The following is a 16,616-nucleotide window of genomic DNA, read 5'->3' as shown; positions in this document are numbered from 1 at the left end:
TGTCCCACCACCCCCACCCGTGTACCCGGAAGTGTCGTGCGCTATACATTACCTCCGCGTCATCAGCCGCTCAGCCGCGATTGGCTGAGCACAGTTATGCTCAGCCAATCGCGGCTGAGCTTCGGATGACGCTGCAGAGGGCGACCGGCACTCGGGAAGATCCGCTGGCCTCCCGAAGAAGACGTCACTGCTGACGATCGGAGACCGTGGACGACACGAGATGCGGTGAGTATAATGCACCACACTTCCGGGTCTAGCGTGGGTGGGGGGAAACACGGGGAACGGGGCCATTCACAGACATAACACACATTACAAAGTTGTATAACTTTGTAATGTGTGATATTCTGTGAATAATTTTTTATCGCCGGACAACCCCTTTAAGGTTGTCTATGACTTGTCCTCTCCTAAAAGGGGTTTAACATTGCATAGTGTTGTGTAGTGTTACTGAGAAGAAAACTGTTAGGCGTGTCCTGTCTTGCTTCCTACCCATACGGGGCTCTAGCTAAGACTGACCCTTGAGGGTACGGGGACCTGGCAGAGGGCCAGGGTCAGAGAGGACCACTGTATAGAGATATCTAGCTTGCGTCCTTCCTCTACAATGTTAAAAACGAAAGACCCATGCACTTCCTCCACACGTGTGACTTCCTTCCTCAGCCTAACGTGCGCTGTGAGTGGGTGAAAAGTGCAATAGAAGAAGTAAAGAGAGTGGTGATAGGAGAGGAAGAACAGATTCCTGTTGGTTCGCAGACCCATGTGACATACAAATAAACAATAACCCTTCATACTCTTCAGCTGTGCAGCATCTGAATATAAAAATCTAACATAGCGACATCTCGTGGCGAAACTTCATCACTACTTTCATCACCACACAAGTACAATAAGTACAGACTTTTACGAAGGGTGTATACGGTAGTAACACCTGTCGTAGGACACCACATTATGATGTGAAGAAATACGAGGGCCCAGAATCTATGATTCTAGGAGGCAGAAGGCTCCCGGACACCTCTCACGCACAAGCGTCATATCAGCAGCCATTGCATGAAGTACAGAGTGTGATAGGGATTCATGTAATTTCCCCACAGTAAAGGCTGTCCCTGTTAGATGATACATTGCCTGCAAGCAAACAGCCTTTTACTAGTAAGTGAGTCAGTGCTGATGACTGTGTTTTGCGTCCACAGCGTAGGCGACCATTAATCCCGTTATCACCGACTAGATCTAAATCTGGTGCACACTCTCTCTCCCCGTATAATGTATTACCAGCATGGAAAAAAGAAATTTCTCAATCAAGTGTAATTCTAATGGAAGATATGGATAAACATATAGGCATTTCAAAATAAGGCTAAATTCACATAGGACGTATCCGCAGAGGATTTCACAATGTGAGTTTGCAGCGAAATCCGCTGTGGATATCTCTCGTTACCGATGTCCTTGCAGCCTTTCTTAAACTTTATACATTACCTATCCAAGCTGCAGGGCTCCTCTTGCGGTCTTCTTCTCCCCAGGTCTCACGTGCTCCAGCTTCAGAGCAGCCTGTCTCAGCTGACAGGAAGCTCAGCCAATCACTGCAGGTCCCGGAGAGTGATTGGCTGAGCGGCCTGTCAACTAAGACAGGCTGCTCCGAAGCTGGAGCGCGCGGGACCCATGGGGGGAAGAAGACAGAAGAAGAAGACAAGAGGAGCCCTGCAGCATGGATAGGTCATGTATATCGTCAGCCGTGCACCGCTATAACACATAGCGATGCGCGGTCGGCGCCCGCCAATTATAGGTTCAAACCTATATCAACTATCAGCCGATGATCATTGTCATCGGCTGATCATTGTATTTATTACATGGAGCGATAATCGGCCGAAATCGGCTGTGGAATAGCCTGCCAAGAACTAGTTTAAGATTTGTCTTTTACTATTTCTTTGTAGGCTCCATATTAAAGAGGTTACAATCTCGAAATAAAATAAAATCTTATATTAAAATCTCCTCGTCCTCCTCCTTTCCCTCAGTCACATGTTCATTGCAGTCTAATTTATTTTAGCGCCTGCGGCCTAACGTAAGACAGCCCAGCAGGCAGGGACAGAGGCTGTGGGTAAATCAGGGCTCACACTCTTTCCCCTCACATGACAGCACGTTTGTATCTTGTCTCCTCATTGGGGCAGGGAGATGGACAAGTCCTATGGGACTTCTGCTTGTAAATTTTTTTATGGATGTCCGCTTGTCCACGTTGGCTGTGAATAGGTGGGTACACTTGTCCGTAATGACAGCGCTATTGCTGTAGATCAGGCCGTCATGAAATGCGCACACACGCCAGGCTCTTTGTGCAGAAGCTTTGCCATGTCAGCTCTGCACCAACAATTGTGAACATGCGGTAGGCAAGGGATGTGCGTCAAGCAGGCTCAATCCACTGCTGGCCTGACATTTCTGCCATTATCGCACACCACACTGCCAAGATTGAGGTTGAGCTACAGCAACTGCTCATCTGTCTGCTGTTCTGGTCTGCAGCTCCGCCGAGGTGTGTGGTTTCAGCCTGTTGTAGCTCATCCCCAGCTTTGGGGAAGTTGGTGATGCATCCGCTATGCTGAGAGTATGAGGAAGTGGCAGAGGAGGAAAATTGGTAGGAGGAGGCAACAGGAGACATTCATCAATCCAGGGTGGTGGTAGGACAAACGCCCAAACCCTTTAAGAGGCCCAGCTGCCAGTACATTAACCCAATTGACAATTAGGGAGATGTAACTGGTCCACGAATTGGTGGCAATGTGGACGTTGCCACTGATGTTGTTGAACAGCGCACGTTTCAACCACCTCCCCCTGTCTTTTTCAAACATGCTTGAAAAAGACTGCGAAAGGTGGTTGAAATGTTGCAACCTCTTGTATGGAATAAACTCACGTTTGAATTCTACAAGAACAGAGTGCTGCTGATTCATCATTTCTATCTCCTATCTATCTATCTATCTATCTAAATATTTATCTATCTATCTCGTAATCATGTAGGTAGTTGAAGAGATATAAGTTTGTATACTTGAATAGTAATGAATGGAGAACCAAATTGTATAGATTACCGAGTCTGAATGCGGTTTCAAACCAGTTTATTAGGGAATAGTTCATATCTGGACACCTGCACATTTCAAAGGCTTTCTGATAACTAGTTTTTGAGAGTGGGTATTCCCATGGATATTCAGGTTTGACTGGTTTGTTCGATCGAATTTGGGCAAAGAAAAGTTAGAAGACCCAGACTTTTACCCGAACTTTTAAACGGACCCTGCAGTTCCTGAGTGTAAAACTACAAGCATTTAATAACAAGATTAAACTTTTGCAGTGTGGAGAGCCGCTAGGAGGGCAGCGAGGAGGATGCAGAGCATGCAATAGGGTGATGACAAGGTTCTCGACAACAGAGATATACATAGGGGAAAACTGGCGTAGGGATAGGTAAGAACTGGGGTATGGTTAGATAACTGGGATAGTGATAAGTAAAAAAAGATTGGGGAAAGTAGTTAAAATGGTAACACCAAGACTAAACTTGAAAAAAAGGAAGGATGTGGCCCAGTATCAACAACACCATCAGCAAGAAGCATCTCCACACAGTACGATGGAAGTTTCAGCTTTCCATCGCCCAAAAACTGTACCCCCATTCACATCCACGAGCCCTGGTTTTGAGAGGGACAGATGTCCCTTAGTACTAAGGGTAGCCATTTTTACTCATATACATACATACAGTATACCTGCCAGGCCTTCCAGAATGTCCAGAAAACTTTGATGCAGAGAGATCTCCTGTACTCCTGGATCTCCCCAGGGCAGATTCTAGGTTTTCTGCTGCCTGAGGCAAAATCTGAAATGGAAACACCCCCCCCCCCCCCCCTCCCGTGCCTACACTGCCCTAACTCCCCCCCCCCCCCAGCCTTATTAAAAATTATAAGTAAGGCGTGTGTGCAGAAAATCTGCAGCTTATAATAATAATCGTAAGTGCATACATAATTCAGCTCCAGCATTATTCACCCTGTTCCATCCTTGGTAAGGACGAGACAGAAAATGTTTCAAAGTTTCCAGTTTTACCAGTGTATAACCAATCCTCCCATCTTTTTTTTTGCTTCCCCAAGAATAAAAGCACCTGACATATACAAGAGTCAATGCATTGTGAACTTATTTGTGGTCATACTGTGGTGAGCCCCAGGATGATGTTGTAGCGGTGGGACGGACGGTCACTTGCTAGGTGGAAGTGTGGCGCCACTACTTAAGGTGGATGGCCGAGATACAGCCGGACCTTTAGGGTTTGTCACGTGGCCCCAGCGCCTGGTGGGCACACAGGTGTGATGGCACGCCTGCTTTTAGAGTGTAAGGCCGGTTGTACCCTTCTCCCCTGTGGTCAGTGTCCTGTTGGGCAGCTGCAGGGTCCCTTGGGGTAGTGTAGTCACAGGTGGTCAGAGTGGTATAGTAACCCTCCCGAATAGTGGTAGGACCCGGCACCCACAGAAAGGGGAAATGTCCCAGGGTTGCGGTGCAAGTGCTGTGCAGGTGGTAGCCAGTAATCACAGACCCAGTAATAACGTTGACTTGCTTTACTCTTGGTAAATGTGCAGCAGGTAATACAACGAATCTTCAGATACACTTGACACAGTTCCAATAAATACACGAACATAGAACCACCAGTTCTGTGAGATAAGTGCAGAGTAGGATGTAGTAGAGTTGATAAGGTTGTACTGAGGTAGTAGAGAGGAGAGTGCCGTGAGAGTCTCAACCCAATTAGTAATGTGCTCTGCCGGGAGGTTGGAGTGCTTAGAAGAATACTTGTAGAATAATTATGATAAGAAGAAGAAATAACCTGTGCGTGCGTTTGACCTTTCCTATAGTCTTCACACCGCCTTATGCCCACTAGCTTTGGCTGAACCGTACTGATGGGTGACACAGGCCCCAGACCCTGTTACCTGGGATGAGCGGAATGGTTAGCGTTCTTAAGTACACCTGCGCTGCGAGATGGAGTTAATTGACTTTTTAGTAACTTTGCTCCACCCGGATCAGTTCCTAGCTGTTTGGCTTTGCTGCGGAGACTGTCCTGCACTGTACTGACTCCGAGTCCTCGGCGTGGGTTGAGGTTATCTGTAGGCTGGTCCTCTCCTGAAGGGTTTAGCAGTGCATCATACAGCATGTTTGGTGCTTCAAGAAAAAGTGTTGTGTGAGCTGTCTGTTCTGCGTCCTACCCATGCGGGGTACTGACTAAGAACCAACTTGTAGAGGAGACCTGGCAGAGGGCCAGGGCCCAGGTAGAACCACTGAGAAGAGCTATCTGAGCTGCGTCCTTTCTCCTCCAAAGCTCAGCTTCCCCTCACCCAACGGACTACCTTCCTAACCAGCGCATGTGCTATGTTGTGGTTGGGTGGAAAGAGTGCAATAGGGAATCGGGATAAAAAAGAGAGAACAGGGCAGAAGAAAGAAGAAATCCTACTGGACAACAGAATCTGGTACATACACAAACAATAACCCTTTAGTTTACTTCAGCCGTGCAGTTTCTAGACCTTAGTTACACACTATAGCGACATCTAGTGGTCATCTTCAGTAACCAAACAGCTATAGCAAAATCACAGACAAGTACAGACTTTTACGAGGGGTGTAATGAATAGCAACACCTGCAGTGGGACACCACAATACTACCATTACACCTTATGCTCCATTTAAAGGGGTAATGGTCACTTGTAGTGTAGTGATCAGCACTTTGTACCTGTACTCAGAGATTGGCGGGTGACTGGCTCAATCAACACTTATAGGCACTTTCTAATTCTATGTTCAATAGCTAAATCATCTGCAAATAAAACACTTACTGCCTCTTGTGTCACCCCAGTCCTCCTAGTTTTTCAGCTCTTGAGAGCATGTCCCTCACTGCTGTTGTATTCTTATTTATTTTAACTATTTATTTCTGTAATGTGTAAATGTAACCCCTGTATTGTCCCAAAAAAGCAGAATCTGTTGGAGAAAAATCCTGAGACATCTACACAAATCTAAAGATGAGTAGATAAACTGGCATTGCTCAGGTTCCGCTGGAGCAAAAACCAAGAGAACAATGGGCTGTTTGGTGTTCTCAAAAGTGGCACATCAATGCTGGCAAGAGTAAAAACACTTCGCAGGTTAAGTATTTAAAGGGGTTATCTGGGTAACATAAACAATATTCTAAACAATCCCCCTTCCCAATACGACTCTATGTCTAATATACATGTATAACCTATCTTGCACTCTTTCCCTGTATTTTTTCCTCGTACTTACCCACTCTGGATGTCTAAATTCATCTTCTCTGTGTCCACTCTGACAATGCGCTGCTCCCTCTTCCCCCCTCCCTTTGTAGACACAGGACATCAGCTTACTTTGGGTGCCGGGTTAGCTGTCTATTGACTTGGAGGCTTCATCTGCATCATCTCCATGAACCTGTGCTGCTTCCATAGATTTACATGTGTCCCTGAGCCTAATTTGCTGTAATATGAAATGTTATAGGTCTGTGTCAGTGAATGAAGACATATCGTACCTAAGTTTTGCCACTAGATGTCGCTAGCATGTATATTGTATGCTTAATTATTGCACAGCTGTAGTACTCAAGGGGTCATTGTTTGTGATTTTTGCACCAATTAGAGCTCTTTCCTCTTCTCTACCTATCCTATCTCTTTTCTTCTTCTTTCTCTTACACTCTCTTCTCACCCACTCACAGCAGATATTACATACCCTGTAGAAGGTACTCACATGGGGAGAGGAAGAGGAGTGAAATACGTAGTGTGCCCCGTGTAGTCTGAGGTGTGGTAGTGAACAGACACACATGGGAGACAAGAACACTCGTTTCTTGAATGCAGCACTTCTACACACTATGCAGTGTTAAACACTCTCAGAGAGGAAAAGTCAGGGATTATCCCAGCCCAAAAGTTGGTAGAAGCCTACATACTCTGTCTCGCAGCGCGGGTGTAACCTGAAAATTCTGACCACTCTGCTCAACTCAGGTAACAAGGTCTGGGGCTTGTGTCACCCTCTAGGACGCCTAGTCTAAGTACAAAAATGGTGCGTGGCTAATCTATAAATGTTAGCGCTGCCCAAAAGACTCCAATTAGAGGCTGAATAAAGTAAAAACATTTATTAAAAGTGCACAATATTTACGCGTTTCGAGGAACAGAGGTCCTCTTCATCAGACTAGCAGTGCATCCCTGCCCATCAGTGTCACCCGACACTAATGGGCAATAGGTGGTGTAAAGACCAAAGGAGCCTGCACATGTTTTGGCGTTGTCCCAAGTTATTTCGCTATTGGAGAGGGGTGGCCTCAGCTATACGTAAAGCCTATTCGGTGGACCTGCAGCAATCCCCACTGGTTTATATTCTGGGATATGAAGATGATTTAGCGGTAACTGTAGTGGAACAAACTGCAGTAGCACGTATTTTATTTATGGCACGTAAACTTATTGCCAAACACTGGCTTGATGAGGCCCCTCCCTCGGTAGCGGAATTCTTGGGAGAGGTTAATTGGCTGATTGGCATAGAGAAATATGCATATGAGAAACGAAAAGCTACCAAGAAATTTGACAAGCTTTGGGGTAAAATGAATGGCTACTCCTGAACTTGTGTCCCCGGGCTCCCACACATAAGTCATGTTACCTGCATGTTGTGATGGTTATTTGTGTTCTTTTTCCCCTGTCAGTTGTTGTCTGCCAGTAGGCACTATGATGGTCTCAGCTTGGACTTTCTCCTTCGGTTACTTGACAACACTTATAATTTACAGGAAATGTATTGTTATTAGAGTGTTGCTTTATATGCTTGTTTACCTTGCTTGGAGAAATAAAAGGTTCAGGAGGGGGGGGGGGGAGGGTTGGGGTGGGTTTGGGATGGAGGGTATACCCTCTCGTGTTTTTTTGTTTGTACTGGGAGACAACTTGTTTTTGGGGGAAAAAAACTTTTTCAATAAAAAAGTTGGGTTGGGACTCTCTCGAAATCCTTCTCTCTACTTCTCTGAAGTCCCTCTACTTCTCCGCACGCAACCCAGCCGGCACGGCTATGCTACCTCTCCAGCTCTCAGCACAAATCTTGTCAGTCAAGTCCCAAGTTTATTGTCAAGTCAGAAGTCTACTGTATACTGCTGTATCAAGTATTTCTGAAGTAAAAGGGTTTATTTGTGATAATTATTTCAGCACCGACACAGTAACTCCACCTTCCTTGGGTCATCTCCCCTTTCTGTGGGTGGCGGTACCGATAGTCCGGGTGGGTCACAATTCCACTCTGGACCACCGTGATAGGTGCTAAGGGACCCCCTCACAGCCCGGAAGGTCACCGACCACAGGGGAAAGGGTATAGCCAGCCCCCCTAAAATAAAAGCAGGTGTGCCACCATACCTGTGTGCCCAACTGGCACTGACATCACGACAACCTAACACTTGGATGAGCTATATCTCGGCCAACTACTACGGCAGTGGAATCACACTTCACCAAGGGACCGGTCGAGCCTCACAGCAGTGCACCACACATATTGGGGCGATCTGATGCAAAAACTGTGAAAAAACAGTCCTGTGTTTACTGTGCAATAGAAATGACAGAAGTGGGCAGGAAAGTAAGCTAAGGGTGTGAGTATGCAAACGGACCAATCAGGGAAATGCATGATGGGAAATGTAGTTTCCTGGACAGCGCCATCTTGGATATAAATCAGCTTTTAGAAAAACTTGTAACTCAGGAATGGCAGCAGCTAGAAAGACAGGAGATGGCGCAAAATACTCAGGGGGACTTGGCGAGTAAGGCCAGCTAGCATTTCATTTTTTAGCTCTTAGGTGGATAACCCCTTTACAATTAACCTCCTCCAGAGGTTAAAATGGCTGAGGACACAATTGTTTCAGACCAAGAGAAAGGTCCCAATTATTGACATGATTTACAACTCTAGGTCTAAACCTTGTCACCGTTTTAATGAACTCATTGACTTTGTTATGTAAAGAAATCTCCTGTATGTTAAGAAAAACTGAGAGAGACGCCACTTGAACTTTAATAAAACTGGGGACTAACCTCTTATCAAATCCATCTTATAAAAATTCCAACAGTTGAAGAATAGATTGGTCCTTAGCATTAACCTGTCTCTGTACACTACCTTAAGAATACACTCCATATACAAGACCAAGAATACAAGACTAGAGATGAGCGAACCGGACGAGGTTCGGTTTTGTATGAACCTGAACTCTCGGCTTCTGATTCCCGCTGTCTGCCTGCTCTGTGGAAAGGGTGGATACAGCCTGAGGACTGCCTAGAAAACTGGGATACAACCTATGGCTATGGCTGTATCCCAGTTTCCCAGGTGGTCCTCAGGCTGTATTCACCCTTTCCACGGAGCGGGCAAACAGTGGAAATCAGAAGCCGAGAGTTCAGGTTCATACGAACCCGAACCTCGGCCGGTTCGCTCATCTCTATACCAGACCTATTGGCCTCTTCAATTGAAAAAATGTATTTAATACCTACAGATCTCTGCAAATCTGGGTGTCCGGAGCCACTAGGTTCAAAATTCTCCATCAGAAGGGCAAACCAAGATCTCTTGGGCCAAAAGGGCATGACTACTATCACCGATGCTTAATCCTGCCTGATCTTCCCTAATACCATCAGTATCATTGCCAGCTAAAACCTCCAAGGAATTGTCATGGCATCTACAAAGGCCAGATTGTCTTCAGGATAGAGGGAGCAAAACTTCATCAGTTCAGTATTCTTTCTCGTAGCCATAAGGTCAATAACTGGTGGACCTCACATGGCAACCAAAAGAGTAGGGGAGAAATGCAGAAGGGCACAATGAATTGGCGCCTTTAATTCCCTCACATTGTAAGGGGGACTGCTCTCTGCCTGATACAGTCCTGTTTGGGAGATGGGCTCCCCAGCTGGCCCCTGAGGCTTCCGTCATCATGATGAGCCAGTCTGGTTCCTCCATAACTGGTTTCATCCCCAGATGAAACTCTAGGTTACAATGCTGAAATTTCAACGGGTTATCCTCAGTCCAGGGTATCAGCCATAGACAATGCCATAGCTCTGGATGACAGCCTAGTCTGTTGAGAAGAGGCATCACAGAGAAAAGGACTTTGTCCCTGTTCACACCAGCTTTAAGATCATCCTGCATTCTAGCAAGCCATCTTCTGAGGCTCCTAGAGACCTCATAGGAAAATATAGCCACAGCACCTTGGCAGTGGTATATGCCCTCTTTCAGGCTACCTCTATCCTTCTATCCATAGATTTCTGGAGGTCGGATGCATCATTAGCACTACGGATAAGAGGCAGAAACATAAAGCGGATTCCGCCGCGCGGCCCCATTTGAAGTACTGACTGCCCCATAGGCTCAATTATATTTTCAGGCAGATTCAGCCGTCCACCCAAAGAATTGATGTGTCAATTCTTTGGGCGGATGGCGGAATCTGCCTGAGCATAGAATGGGCCGGGTGAACTTCAAGCGGGGCCACACCGTGGAATCCACTTTTTTTCTGCAGTGTCCACATACCCAAAATGACATACACATTACTAACTAAATGACTTACTGACAAACACATTACTGACACAGACACTTAATGACATACACATTACTGAGTGACACACACACGGACACACATTACTGACTTACCCACTTGCTGACTGACACACACATTACTGACTGACACACATTACTGACAAACATTACTGACTGACACACACATTACTGTTAAGACTCATATAGGCTATCGCCTGAAGTTGTTTGAAATGACAGTGCCCATGTAACTTTCAAGCACATCATGGATCATCAGGAAGAGGCAGAAAGACTCAAAGATTCCAGGCTCTTTCTATCTCCTGCACATAGCAATAGCTTCCCCCCCCCCCCCAATTCTTGCAATGTGTCTTGGTCTCTCTGTTGCTAGAGACAGATTGTGCCCAACAACACACTGTACACAGCAGATTTCAGGGTAGTGAGACCCCTAGTGGCAAAGACATTAGATCTTCTCTTGTGGGGTAAGAATTCATTTTTGGAAAATGTAATATTTTATAAATAGATCAAATGGAAAGAAGCTGTCTGAAACAACAGTGACCATGTTATCACTTAAAGGCTGTGTCCAGACACTGTAAAACAGCGGCCACTGTTTAACGTGTTCCTCTGGTCAATACTGCATTAATGACCGGAGGAACGTTATTTAAAGACCATTGTAAACTATATGACTGTGTCTGGAAGTCAAATAACCATTGACTTTCATGCACACTACAGCCGGCATGACAGTCACACAGTCTGTGAACTGTCAATTATTTGCGGCCGTTGTTTACAAACAAATATTTGACATAGCATTTATTTGTACGGCGCCGTAAACCAACGGCCGTTGTGGGCTACATATTGTGCACAACATTGATTTATTGAAACCAATGTAAATGAATGAAAACCGTATTTTCCGGCGTATAAGGCGACTGGGCATATAAGATGACCCTTAACCTTTTAAGAAGATTGTCAGGGGTTCGCCTTATACGCCAGAAAATTTGAACCCCTGCCTGACCGCAGCCCTGCAGCTAAATTAAAAAAACAAACAGTTAACTCACCTGGGGCAGTTCCCGGTGCGTGCAGTGTGACGTACACTGCCTGCTAAGGGGATCCCCCAAAGCTCTCCCGAACAGCCGAGCGACTCATCAGAGACGCTCGGCTGCGGGGAGAGCTTCGGGAGAATAACAGAGGCTTCGGGTACTTCCGGAGCTTCCGTCATTCTCCCGAAGCTCTCCTGGCAGCCAAGCGTCTCCGTTGAGTCGCTTGGCTGTTCGGGAGAGCTTCGGGGGATCCTCGGCACAAGCAGTGTATGTCATACTGCACGCACCGGGAACGGCCCCAGGTGAGTTAACTGTTTTTTTCTTTAATAATGGTCGCCCCATACGGTGGGGATGTGGACATTTTTGAGCCCCCTCACCCTATGGGGCGACCATACCCAGCGTATAAGACGACCCCCGACTTCTAAGAAAATTTTTGGAGGTTAAAAAGTCGTCTTATACGCCGGAAAATACGGTACTAAACTAAGGCCATAAGAACTATGGCAGTAGTTTTCCCATTCATTTATATTGTGTGAACATAGTCAAAGAATGCGGGGGATTGTGGTCGCTGACCGGCACAGTGATGTTGTTTGGTTAGGGACTCATGTGTATCAGAAGACCTGCACGTGGTACATGAGGCAATATGGTTTGGCCAAATTATATACTAACTTCTGATGGTGGTTTTAAATGTAGCTGAACAAGCTTTCGTGTCAGCCATGGGTGCGATGTGCAGCCATTTCTGTCTTTTTGGCTTGTGCATATTTTATGTATTCTGTCCCTTTTTTCATTGTGGCTAGCACTCGTGCTGTGTAAGACCCAAGTGATCCAAATTAGCAGGAAGCACCTGTGTATATAAGGGGAGGATCTCCTAGTATTCTCCCATTCTACCTGCAGAGGAATGGAGAGAGGTAAGAGCTTGTTCACACTTGTGTTGCTTGGCGTCCACTTTTTCCGCCGGTGGTGCCTGCGGGGTTCGGGGGTGCTCTTTTGGGTCTGGTCCTGTGACAATGGGGTTGCAGGGCCATTCCGTGGCCCCCCTTCTCTGCTTGTGCACGTTTTGCGGGGATTGTGGTCGCTGACCGGCACAGTGATGTTGTTTGGTTAGGGACTCATGTGTATCAGAAGACCTGCACGTGGTACATGAGGCAATATGGTTTGGCCAAATTATATACTAACTTCTGATGTTGGTTTTAAATGTAGCTGAACAAGCTTTCGTGTCAGCCATGGGTGCGATGTGCAGCCATTTCTGTCTTTTTGGCTTGTGCATATTTTATGCATTCTGTCCCTTTTTTCATTGTGGCTAGCACTCGTGCTGTGTAAGACCCATGTGATCCAAATTAGCAGGAAGCACTTGTGTACATAAGGGGAGGATCTCCTAGTATTCTCCCATTCTACCTGCAGAGGAATGGAGAGAGGTAAGAGCTTGTTCACACTTGTGTTGCTTGGCGTCCACTTTTTCCGCCGGTGGCGCCTGCGGGGTTCGGGGGTGCCCTTTTGGGTCTGGTCCTGTGACAATGGGGTTGCAGGGCCATTCCGTGGCCCCCCTTCTCTGCTTGTGCACTTTTTGCGGGGATTGTGGTCGCTGACCGGCACAGTGATGTTGTTTGGTTAGCGACTCATGTGTATCAGAAGACCTGCACGTGGTACATGAGGCAATATGGTTTGGCCAAATTATATACTAACTTCTGATGTTGGTTTTAAATGTAGCTGAACAAGCTTTCGTGTCAGCCATGGGTGCGATGTGCAGCCATTTCTGTCTTTTTGGCTTGTGCATAGTTAAAGAATGTGCCTCTTCATCTTAAGATCACAGATTGTACTTGTTTTTCCAGTTGCTATACATTGCCAAACCACACTTCTGTCTCAGTTGTGTAATTGCGGCTCCTGGCAATCCTGGGAGCAAGGAATACCCCACCCTGCCCCCCACCTGTGTCCTGGGTCTTCTACAAAACTAAAAAGTTTGGACAGGCTTCCTTTAAAGGAGCAGTCCGGCCATTTTTTTAAATCTCTCAGTCAGCAGGGGGAATTTGATAACAAGTACAAGCCTACCTCTCCCCGTGCCCATGGTGAGCAGTGGGACCGGCTTTGAGAGCCCCACTGGGCTCTGGGATCTCGGTGCCGCACACATCACAACCTGACTGATGGACTGGCCGCTCAGCTAGTCAATGACTGGGGCGGGACACCACTCCAGTTGCAGTCCATCAGCTTGAACAGGCCCTTTTCCCAGAGTCATGATCCCATCACATCTCGGGGGAAAATGCCTTCTGGTGGGGGTCCCACAGCCGGACCTGCTGTTCACCGCGGCACGGAGAGTGATAAGTTTTGTACTTGTTATCTAATCCCCCCTGCCCCTGCTGGCTGATGAATTTTAAAAATGGCCAGACTTCTCCTTTAAAGGATTTGTCAGAAAACTGAAAATTTTACCAATTGACAAAAACTTTAACAACAGTGATGCTGGATCCATACTGATGTGATATCTCAAAGTGTGACATTATCACAGGGTGGCTTTTCACGAGCGGTGACAGATGAAGGATTTGAATGTATACTATTATTATTATTTCTTTCTTTTTTTTATCTTTTTTATATTTTTGTGGTTTTTGTGGTTTTGGAGAAATTGTTTTTTACCAAACCTCAAATGCAGAACATATTATATTAAAGGAAATGCTAGCTGATACTCATGTGATGTAAAGGTACATTACCAGTCCACCCATGTGATATCATTGCTCTGCCAGTGAAGCCCTGCATGAAATCGACAGTAAAATGTCAGTTTATCAGTTATTAAGAAAGGTTCATCACATGAGGAGACTGTCAGCTCCCAAACCTGAAAACCGTAGAGAATTCATAGAAAATGCAACGATTATTCTCAGGCACATGGTCCACATAAGGGAAAAAAGATATCTGCAAGGACAAGATGGCCCTCAGATCTTTCCTCACTGCCCTTACCCCATATGCCAGTGAAGGGCAACAGAGGACATACTTCCTAAAGCCTCCATTTGTTGACATAACTATCACCCAATAAAGCTTACTATTATAGTGTTACCACTAATAGTATTGGCTTCAGAATGTTTTTGCTTGAAATACTCTTGACAGAAAGTTGTGTAGTCCTTTCATTTTCAGTGCGGTGTTGTCTCAGCAACTCCTCCCTCTCTCCTGAGATGACGCATCAGCCGAGGAGGCTTTGTTGGATCTTGTTCCCTGAGCCCAAGCCTCACCACCTAGTGATGCCACCATCTCTGACTAGCCTTTCCATCCACATCACCAGCCTTCTGTCATATACACATATATATCATCATTGGGACATTTAGGAAAGAATGAGATGTATTCACAGCATGCTGCTTTGTGGTGAATGATGCCTACAGCATGCTGCCAGAAAATGAATGCAGCAGGTGCATTCATCAAACACAAGACACTGCATTTCATTTGGTGGAAGTTTACCCCAAGTATTTTACTCTCATTCTTAATCCGGAACATGACTCCCCATCTCATCCCTTGTCCCTAGAGTGGCACCCTATCGCATTCCTGTTCCCCAGCATGGCTCCCCATCTCATCCCCGCCATGGATCTTCCTTACATTCCTGTTCCCCAGCATGGCTCCCCATCTCATCCCCACCATGGATCTTCCTTACATTCCTGTTCCCCAGCATGGCTCCCCATCTCATCCCCACCATGGATCTTCCTTACATTCCTGTTCCCCAGCATGGCTCCCCATCTCATCCCCACCATGGATCTTCCTTACATTCCTGTTCCCCAGCATGGCTCCCCATCTCATCCCCACCATGGATCTTCCTTACATTCCTGGTCCCCAGCAAGACTCCCCATCCCATTTCCACCATGGATCCTCCTCTCATTCCTGGTCCCCAGCATGGCTCCCCATCTTATCCTTACCATTGCTCTTACTCTCATTTCTGGTCTCCAGCATGGCTCCCCTTCTTATCCCCACCATGGATCCTCCTCTCATTCCTGGTCCCCAGCATGGATCCCTATCTCATCCCTGGTTCCAAGCATTGCTCCTCATCTCATCCCTGGTCCCAAGCATGGCTCCCCATCTCATCCCTACCGTGGCTCCTCCTCTCATTCTTGGTCCCCAGCATGGCTTCCCATCTTATTCCCACCAAGGATCCTCCTTTCATTCCTGGTTCTCAGCATGGTTCCCCATCTCATCCCCACCATGGACCTTCCTCTCATTCCTGGTCCCCATGATGGCTCCCCATCTCATGCCCACCATGAATCCATCTATCATTCCTAGTCCCCAGCATGACTCCCTATCTCATCCCTGGTTCCAAGCATGACTCCCCATTTCATCCCTACTATGGCTTCTCCTCTCAATCTTGGTCCCCAGCATGACTTCCCATCTCATTCCCACCATGGACCCTCTCTCATTCCTGGTCCCCAGCATGGCTCCCCATCTTATTCCCACCATGGCTCCTCCCCTCATTTCTGATCCCCAGGGTGGCTCCCATCTCATGCCCACCAAGGATCCTTCTCTCATTCCTGGTCCTCAGCATGGATACCCATCTCATCCTCACCATGGATCCTCCCCTCATTTCTAATTCCCAGGGTGGCTCCCCATCTCATGCCCACCAAGGATCCTTCTCTCATTCCTGGTCCTCAGCATGGATACCCATCTCATCCTCACCATGGCTCTTCCCCTCATTTCTGATCCCCAGGGTGGCTCCCCATCTCATGCCCACCATGGATCTTGCTCTCATTCCTATGCCCAATCATGGCTTCTCCTCTCATTCCTGGTCCCCAGCATGGCACCTTACCTCATTCCCACCATTATCCCTCCTGTCATTCCTGGCCCCCACCATGGATCCCCCTCTTATTCTTAGCTCCCCACATGGCTCATCTACCCAGTGCATCATGATATGGGCTGCGCCCTCCCCATCTCTAATGGCTTTTCTATTCCTGATTACACTCCTGCCCTCTTTAGCCCCAATTGGCATACTACTGGTCATTATAATTCCAATATGTATTCTTAATAATGGGGTTCCCACTGAAAAAAAAAGTTGCTTTAAAAAAAAGTGGTCGTTTATAGGAGGACATCTTCTATAGATTATTATAATAGGAAAATTGGCTACGTAGAAAAGTGGTGAAGTGGTCTTCTCGGAAGGTTCTCCTGTATTAGTCA

This window comes from Dendropsophus ebraccatus, chromosome 15 (assembly GCF_027789765.1).
Source record: "Dendropsophus ebraccatus isolate aDenEbr1 chromosome 15, aDenEbr1.pat, whole genome shotgun sequence".
Lineage (NCBI taxonomy): Eukaryota > Metazoa > Chordata > Amphibia > Anura > Hylidae > Dendropsophus > Dendropsophus ebraccatus.
The sequence above is the reverse complement of the archived record's forward strand: the minus strand, read 5'-3'. Positions refer to the sequence as shown.